The 8234-nt window shown below is 39.2% G+C and overlaps 1 protein-coding gene across 1 annotated transcript in view; it reads left to right on the top strand.

The window, feature by feature from the left end:
• LOC116840537 (syndecan) overlaps positions 1 to 8234 on the top strand; it is a 212059-nt gene that overhangs the window by 189323 nt on the left and 14502 nt on the right. The window lies entirely within an intron of this gene.

An 8234-nucleotide genomic window follows, 5' to 3' on the forward strand; every position in this document is an offset into this window, starting at 1 on the left:
TATATATATATATATATATATATATATATATATATATATATATATATAAATTCTCTTCAGTTTTACCATATTTTTCAGTAGTGCAGGAATAGACTGTCGATAGAGTTTATGCTGCTGGAAAATATGCAAAATTTTACGAAGGAACGTTGTAAATTGTTTAACAGTAGACTTCAGTTCTTGACACTTTGACAATCGCTGTCATGTAAACATAACTTCACGTCGCCAGCACAGCTGTCACGTCTTACAAAAAGTATTTCTCCGTAATAAAAATTTATTATAGTATAGAAACCTTGTTTACATTTATGCATTATATTTATGCATACATTTATTTATACAGCTTTATTTACATCCGTTGTACATACGTTTACAATTGTGTGATAGTATAGGAACTAAAGCTAGATGTACGGATTTTTTACGTACAAAGATGTATGTTCGCCTCTTTAAATATCATCAAGCAAACTCTCGAAATCCGCTAGCGGTAGTTGAAAATTTAGTTAGTTCGAAACAAGCGCAGCTGTTGAAGCGTTTGAATATAAATAGAACATATGTATGAGACGAAAGAATAATAAAGCAAGGCGGAATGTCTATTCTGTAGTATGTCTGTTCTATAGTAACTTTCACAACTGGAAAGTAACGCCATTACTTTTTTGCGGTAAAGTCATGGAAACGTTATTTCTTTTTTCATTAGTGATGATAACGATGGTAACAGTTACACTTTCTGTTTTTGTGTATAAATTTTGTGTATAAACTTTACGCAGATTTACTGTTGAGATGTTTAACGTAATACATCATTGTGTATGCTTTTCGTGCTGTTTCATGAGTCACGTCATAACTACATGACAGATTCGCAACGCGTGATAACTAATTCCATTTAATTTGAGTCAACTTAACGCGAACGGTTTGGAATAAAAAAACTATATTTATAAATTATGTTGTAACTATTACTACAAATAGTTTACTATTACAACTAAATAAAAAACTTATTACATTACTATTACAATTAAATACAGAAAAAATTAGTTAAACTCATAATATTTCTCACAACTAAAGAAAGATTGTGATCAGAAATTCTAAAACCAACGCATTAATAAAAATATAGACGAAAAAAAGTTTATTTACTGCATCCAATTTTTAAAAAGTGTTTGTAAATACTACACGCGATGTTTCTGTCATAAGTCATTTCGTGCACCCAATCAACATGATGCAAGCGACATATACTATAGAGAAAAATCTGTTTTTCCATTTATAACGTGAGATATAAGCTTTGTGATCCCCCTACATGCAATCACAAATAATTTCATCGATCGATACAATTAATTATTAAACGATTGAATTATTCGTGATTGCATATATGACGATAGATTAATTTCGATTACTGATTCGCTGAATATATTAGTCAACCAAATTTCTAGTCAATTAATGCCCAACACTGATAGAATATATGCATATAGAATATGTATATAGGCAGAAGCGAATCTTACAAAAAAACTTGAAAACATGATGAAAGGAATAACGGAAATTGCAAGTTACTCTAAATTACTTAGAGTAAAACGAAAAATGGAGTAACCACTGCGTTACTTGATTCTCCACCGATTTTTCACTCATGCAGAGTAAATTCATCACTTTGAGTCGTCAAGTGAATATTTTCACTCGAAACTAAAGAATGAACTTGATGTATTTCATCATAAAAGGAACATGTTTATTCTAATCGATTAAAACGCTCAGATCAAGTCAAAACCCAACCTAAGCTTGAAGGAAATATTTATTCTTGCCATTTCGAGTGACAGTATTGTCACTATTGCTTTTAGCGATAAAAATACTGTTACTTCTGGCTCTTTCGAATGAGATTCCACTCGAAGAAACTTAGAGAGAGAAATTTATTCTCTAAATTTCTTGGAGTGTTGGAAAAGTGGAGCGACCACACCAAGTCACTGAATTTTCCACTCTGAATCGTCGAGTGAATATTTATTTATTTATTTATTTACTTATTTAAAAACAAAACCGTTTTTCATGCATAATATATGCAACACGTACATGTTGCAACTAAAATTAAAACAAACATGTTTTTATAAGAGAAAGATACGCAAAAAAGAAGAAACAAAATAAGATAAAGACAATAATGTGCAACTTTAGAATTTCATTTTTATTTTTTCATTCTTAGCAATAGCTTTTCATATATCGATGAAATTAAATATTATTTCACATCCACATATATATGTAAAATAGTTTTCAGTGATGTCCTCCTTTCCATATTTATAAAGTGTCCTAGATTTGAGACTAAGAAATCTGGTGGTTTTATTAATACGTGGAGAAATGTCATAGTAAAAATTATCAACATTGGAAAAGTTATATTTAAAAAGTAGCGCGTTATTAATTATATTATTTGTTACTGATTGAAGAAAGCATTCTTTAAATTTCATGGAGTGGAATCTCACTCAAAACGTGAGAAAAATGGCAGTATTTTGGAAATGACAAGAATATTTCACTCAAGCTTAAGGCGGATTTTGAGTCCATATGAGCGAATGTTTCAATCGATTAGTGAAATAGACAAATCTTGAAATAGTCAAATCATGAAATAGTCAAATCTTAAATTTGACATCAAATTCATATTTAACGACCCCAAAAATTCTTATGTTATATTAAGATATATTATATTAAGATAGCTTAGTGCAAAAGCGACTTCAAAAATGACTTTAAAAATTCTTCTAGTTCAACGTTTAGTTAACAATAATTCCCAAATTGTTATTAATATTGTAAATTTTAGAAGAACTTTTTTTTTAAAATCGAGCTCTACAATTTTCTTTGAAATTTATTAGCGATAAGTTTAAAAAAATATTCGTCTCGATCAATTAAGAATTACGGTCTGTAGCGATTTTTGGACAGTAAATTTTCATTTGTCTCCACCGTTTTATGGCTTTCCGGATAGCATACGGAAAAATTCAAGACAAAGAGTGAAAAGCTGGCACTGCCCCGAGAAAAATAAGCCATCTGCTTGCCTTAGTACCAATAATAGTATTGCGCAATGTCGCACGCGTATTGCGCAATATTGCGCCCAATTTCCACGAAAATTCGCGCTTCACCGCTCGGGAATCGCAGTCCCTCTTGACTTTTCCGCAGACAATTAATCACACGGTTCTTATCGGCTCGTGACAGACGAGAGGAATCGCCGGGAAGGTCGTCGTGAGGAAAAAGCAGAGAGAGAGAGAGAGAAAGAGAGAGAGAGGGAGGGAGGGCCGCTCCTACAAGAAGAAACATCCTGTAGAACGCGGGGAGATATACACGCAGCTGCCGCAGTCAGCCGTATATAACCGCGCATATACAGTCGCGGGTGTCGTGGCAGTGCCGTCTACTGGATCGCACTGGTACTAGCTCGGTGTGGAGTCACCACCTGGCCGAAAAGCACCGTGCGTCACCCTCCGAAATTTCCCGTCTCCCGCACGCGGCGGATCCGCGCGTACACGGTGGATCGGCGCGAGTACAGACCGAGCACCAGGTAATCGCGAGACCGGGGCGAGATTCGCGTGTCGCCCGATTGCCCTGAGCGTTGTCCGGACCTAGCTGACCGAGCGTGCTATTCCCCGGGAGACCCGGCGGCGGCGAAAAAGCTAGAAAGCAGCCCCTCTCCGTCGTTCTCCCGACTGGAAGCCTCCCCGGTGAAGCCTCGACGACTCCTGGTGAGTTCACCGAGTCGTGCAGCAGGTGCGTGAAGGTGTGCTGGAGACATCGCGGAACACGTTCCCGACGTGGTTGCGTCGCGACGCAGCCGACCCAGCTACGCCGAGGAACGTGAGCGAGGGAGCGAGCGAGAGGAAGGGGTCGATAACATCGCGCGCCCGCGCAATTCTTGCTGGTTTCCTTGGCGAACGACGGGCGAGAGAGAGAGAGACAGAGAGTAAGAGAGAGGGAAGGGGAGAAAGAGAGACAGAGAAAGAGAGAACGGCGTGTACAGGGAAGAAAGAACCCGCGGTATTATATCATTATTGTCTCGGCGAGGTCGAGGAAGAGGGGTGGTGCGTGTGCACAGGAGGTGGTGCGTGTGGCGGACCGGAGGATTCCGCGAGCTCGACGTGAAGCTACGTACGCGCGCTCGCCAAGGTCTTCGTGCACGTCGCGGTCCTCGTCGTCGACGACGGCTTAGGTCGTCGATAAGGTCGACCCTTCGACGGAGCCGGCGGTAGGGCTGGGCGAGCCGACCGGGCTGAATTTTCCGCTATCGATTGGCACCTGGCGACGCACCGGCCGCGATAACAGGCGGTTCGCACCTGAACGCGACGTCTCGTATTCGTCTCCTCGCGACGTCTCGACGACGACGTGTGCACGTCATCGGTCTCCTCCTCGTGGACGGTTCCCCGCACGGTTCTCCTCGCAATCGCGCATAGCCTCTCGCTCCTGCGTCTATCACGACCGTCTCCTCCGAGGTACACTGGTCCTGCACGTCTCGCACCAGGGTGTGGAGTACGTTCGTAACGCGAAACTCTCCCGAGGGAGAGAGGGGGAGGGGAGTAATTATCGCGCTGTGCTCGTTGTCGCTCGGTGCGCACTGCCGTATGTTCGGGTAGACGGTCGTACATAAATTTGGCAGCAACTTTGCTATCGATTTGTTAAGGTTGCGTTTCTCTTATAAGTGGTTCGCGTGGAAGTCGTATTTGTCACATAGAGTGACGAGAAACACAAATATACTAAATCTAGATAGACCTTCACACGACGTGAGACAATCGATAAAATGGAAACTCTACGATTTCTTTACATTTATGAGACAAATCTACTGAATTAATCGCTAAATTTGCATATAATAACGTAAATGTTTCATTGTATGAACGCAGAAACAAATTTACTGGAAGTTGCGCTGAGATTTTCGTATCACTCTTGACGTACCGTATTGTTTGAATCTTGGTAATTTTTTGTTTTTTTTTATTTTATATCGTTCTATATGATGAATGCCACATGTGTGGAACCACTCATAAGAGATGCAACCTTTAAAAATCGACGAGTAAAGTTGCTGCTATAAATTTACGTACACTTGTCTGTTCAGAAAGAAATATGGAAAGATTGCTCAAAATAATACGTTATGTAAGAGATAATATGAAAGTTCAAAAGTTGTCTGTAAGGGAAATATATGAAATCGGACTATCTTTATATTTTTGGGCCTGCTAAATATAAAACTCAAAATTATCCAAATCCCAGGAAACTATGAAAATATAGTTTTTTACAGAAAAGCCTTATTTCCCAGCAAATATTTTTTAATGAACGATTAACAATCGTAAACAACTTGTCGATGATTTTATTACTCGATTTGTAAAGCTTGTATGAGTTTATATCACACTCATATTTTTATCAAGGTGGACGAAATAAAAATACCAATAGAATAAAAAGCAACAATCAAAATTTACTTAAAACAATATGTGATATAAAATGTAGCAATTAAATGTAACTTTTAGTAAGTCATTTCTTGCATCAACAAAAATTTACATTGCTGTACGATGTAAATTTGATGTAAATTTTTAATAATTAATTCAATATGTGTATATTTATCTCGCAAGTATAAGCAAAAAATTGCACAGTTTTCATCGTCGATTATGTCACGTAGTGGTAATCATGAAAATCCACCTGGATGGCATCTATACTTTCCGCATCTCTTCCGCTCCGAACGGTACTCGTGCGAGCGCAACGATCGACGAGAAAACTTGGATGTTGAAATAAAAAATGCGTGAAATAAAGAACATACAACAACACATAGGAAAATCGTAACAGAAAACATAAAATACATAAAAGTTTAAGCATAACAAATATTTTTTCGCAAGTATCATCGTGTACAAGCAAAAAGAATAGAATAATTGTTCGCGAGGTAACGCAAGCTGTAAAGCAGCAAGGGGAAGGCAGAGTCAACAACGAAAACAAAACAGAGGAAAAGGAAAGAGGACAGGAGAAAGGAAAGGCTTCATAACATAAGCGGGAGTAAGGTAAAAGTATCAATGCCCGGACACGTACTTGATTCTGGACATTCTCATTATGTTTTGGGTTTTTAAATACGAATATTTAAACTATCAAAACAGAACGTATGTATAAACTCAGTATTTGAATATTGTTTGTACAGAACGTATGTATACACTTAATATTTGTATATTGTATATACAGGATCCACCAACGAAAACTTTTCGCCCCGATTATTTTGTAGCCAATTTGTCAAAAATTCCGATAAACGTCAATATTGTTCTCAAGGGACTGTATGATTGTGATCAATTTAACTATATCACTTCATCCCTTTAATTGGGGTAGCTATTTCTCAAAAAATCTTAACCCTTTACTGCCCAAATTAATTTCTCTTGTTTAAAAATTTTTCCACATGCATAGGATGTTTAAAACTAAAGTACTCGATATGTAAGATGAAATTTGATTTTTTTTATTTTTTATTTTTCCAAAATAGGTTTGTGAGGTTGTTGACTTTGAAGTCACGCGGGGCAGTTACTATCGCTGCCAACAGACTAAAAAAGACTATTATATTGTGATTTTCACGTGATATTAGTCAAGGCAGGAACAATATTCATATTGGAGATAAATAATGATGAAACTGGATTGTGACTTCAGAGTCATAGTCAGCAGTAGAGAGTTAAATAGCAACAGGGATTAAATAATATATCGTCAAAGTTATTTTAATTTTCTTCACAACGGTGTTTTTTTTTTAATTTAAGTGATTTTTTTTAAATCGCATTTGAAAATTTTGGTTACAAAAAATGGAAAATTCGCACTTTAAAGAAAGATTTATTTTATTAAATATTCAATGTGCCGCCCATTAACCCTCCTCTCTTATACAATTATAAAGTTTTTGTTCAAAATTGCTACGAACATTTTTATTTCTAGTGTTATTTTATGGCGTTATTTTATGGGTGGAAAGTTTTCGTTGGTGGATACTTTATATGTTTTATGTTGAACGTTTAAATATTTATATCTAAAGACTAAAGCAATAAATTTATTGATTTTTTGTTAAAGGAAACAATATATTTTATTCTAAAGGATCAAACTCGGTTCTAAAAGAGCCGGAAATTCTGTTTTTTTTCAACCAGAAATTAATTCGACAAATCTATTTGACGGAAACAGAATTTCTCTGGCTCGTACGTACCAAATTCGGTTCTGAAAATCCGAAATTTTGTTTCCTTTGACCTAAACGCGCTTGGTGCGTTCATCGTCGGGCCAATTAAATCAAACACGTCCGAGCATTGGTACTTTTACCTTAACATTCGACGAGTCGATATTTCCGGCCGGCTTTTCCAAGCACCGAGTTTCCAGCTGTCAGCGCTTAGCGTCGCGTAATTTCATTATTTCCTCTTTTCAAAGTGCGGTTCGTCGCGTGCGCGTGCCCAGCTCGAATTTTGACGTATTGAATGCGAGAATACGCGTATCTCATGCGTATGGACGGACGGACAGACACGCGTTGCGTGCGTGCGTGCGTGCGCTAATAGGACAGACAAATGGAGACGCAAAAATGTGTTTGCGCGCGCGCGTTTTCGACGGCCCATCGGGGCCTCATTGTCTTGCGGCGCAAAAGCGAAAGGGAGGAAATCGCTGCTTTCCCATGATCAAGAGAGACAGAAAGAGAGAGAGAGAGAGAGAGAGAGAGAGAGAGAGAGAGAGGAGAAGAGAAAAATAGACAGGGAGGGAAACAAGCGCGAATTTTCCGCTATCGATCGCGCGCGACCGTCGCACTCGTTAATTTGCCATTCAATCGCGGCTATTGACGTTACAAAAGATACCGTAGCCGGGGAGAGGCAGGGGGAAAGAGGGGGAGACAAAGTAGTCACGTCACTGGCCCTTTGTCGGTCGCACACTCGTGCTGTGCGAGCGGGGGAATGAGATTTTCTTACAACGCGAGGGAGAGGACAACGCCGCGTCTCACCCGCCGACGTTCCGCGTCACTTGGAAGCGCGCGTTACACTTCGCATTCCGCGCGCATCACACAACCGGAAGCGCGGGCCATCCGGCCGTTTCCTCCTCGATCATCCGTCCGCCGGTTGAAACGAGAGAGATACAATGGTGGAGAGAGAGAGAGGGGGGATGAGGAGAGAAGAATAACTGCGGGGACACACGTCTGTTTGTTTGCTCAATTTAACAAAACGATACGATCTGGCCGCTCGCCTTTGAGGAGGCGCAATTCCGGGCGTGAGACTAAAGCGAACGAGACATCGAGTTTCATAGGTTTCATTCGTAGCTGTATGCTCATGGAGAAAGAGAGAGAGCGG

This window comes from Odontomachus brunneus, unplaced genomic scaffold (assembly GCF_010583005.1).
Source record: "Odontomachus brunneus isolate Ranch 3 - 2012 unplaced genomic scaffold, Obru_v1 Obru_scaffold_010, whole genome shotgun sequence".
NCBI classification, from domain to species: domain Eukaryota; kingdom Metazoa; phylum Arthropoda; class Insecta; order Hymenoptera; family Formicidae; genus Odontomachus; species Odontomachus brunneus.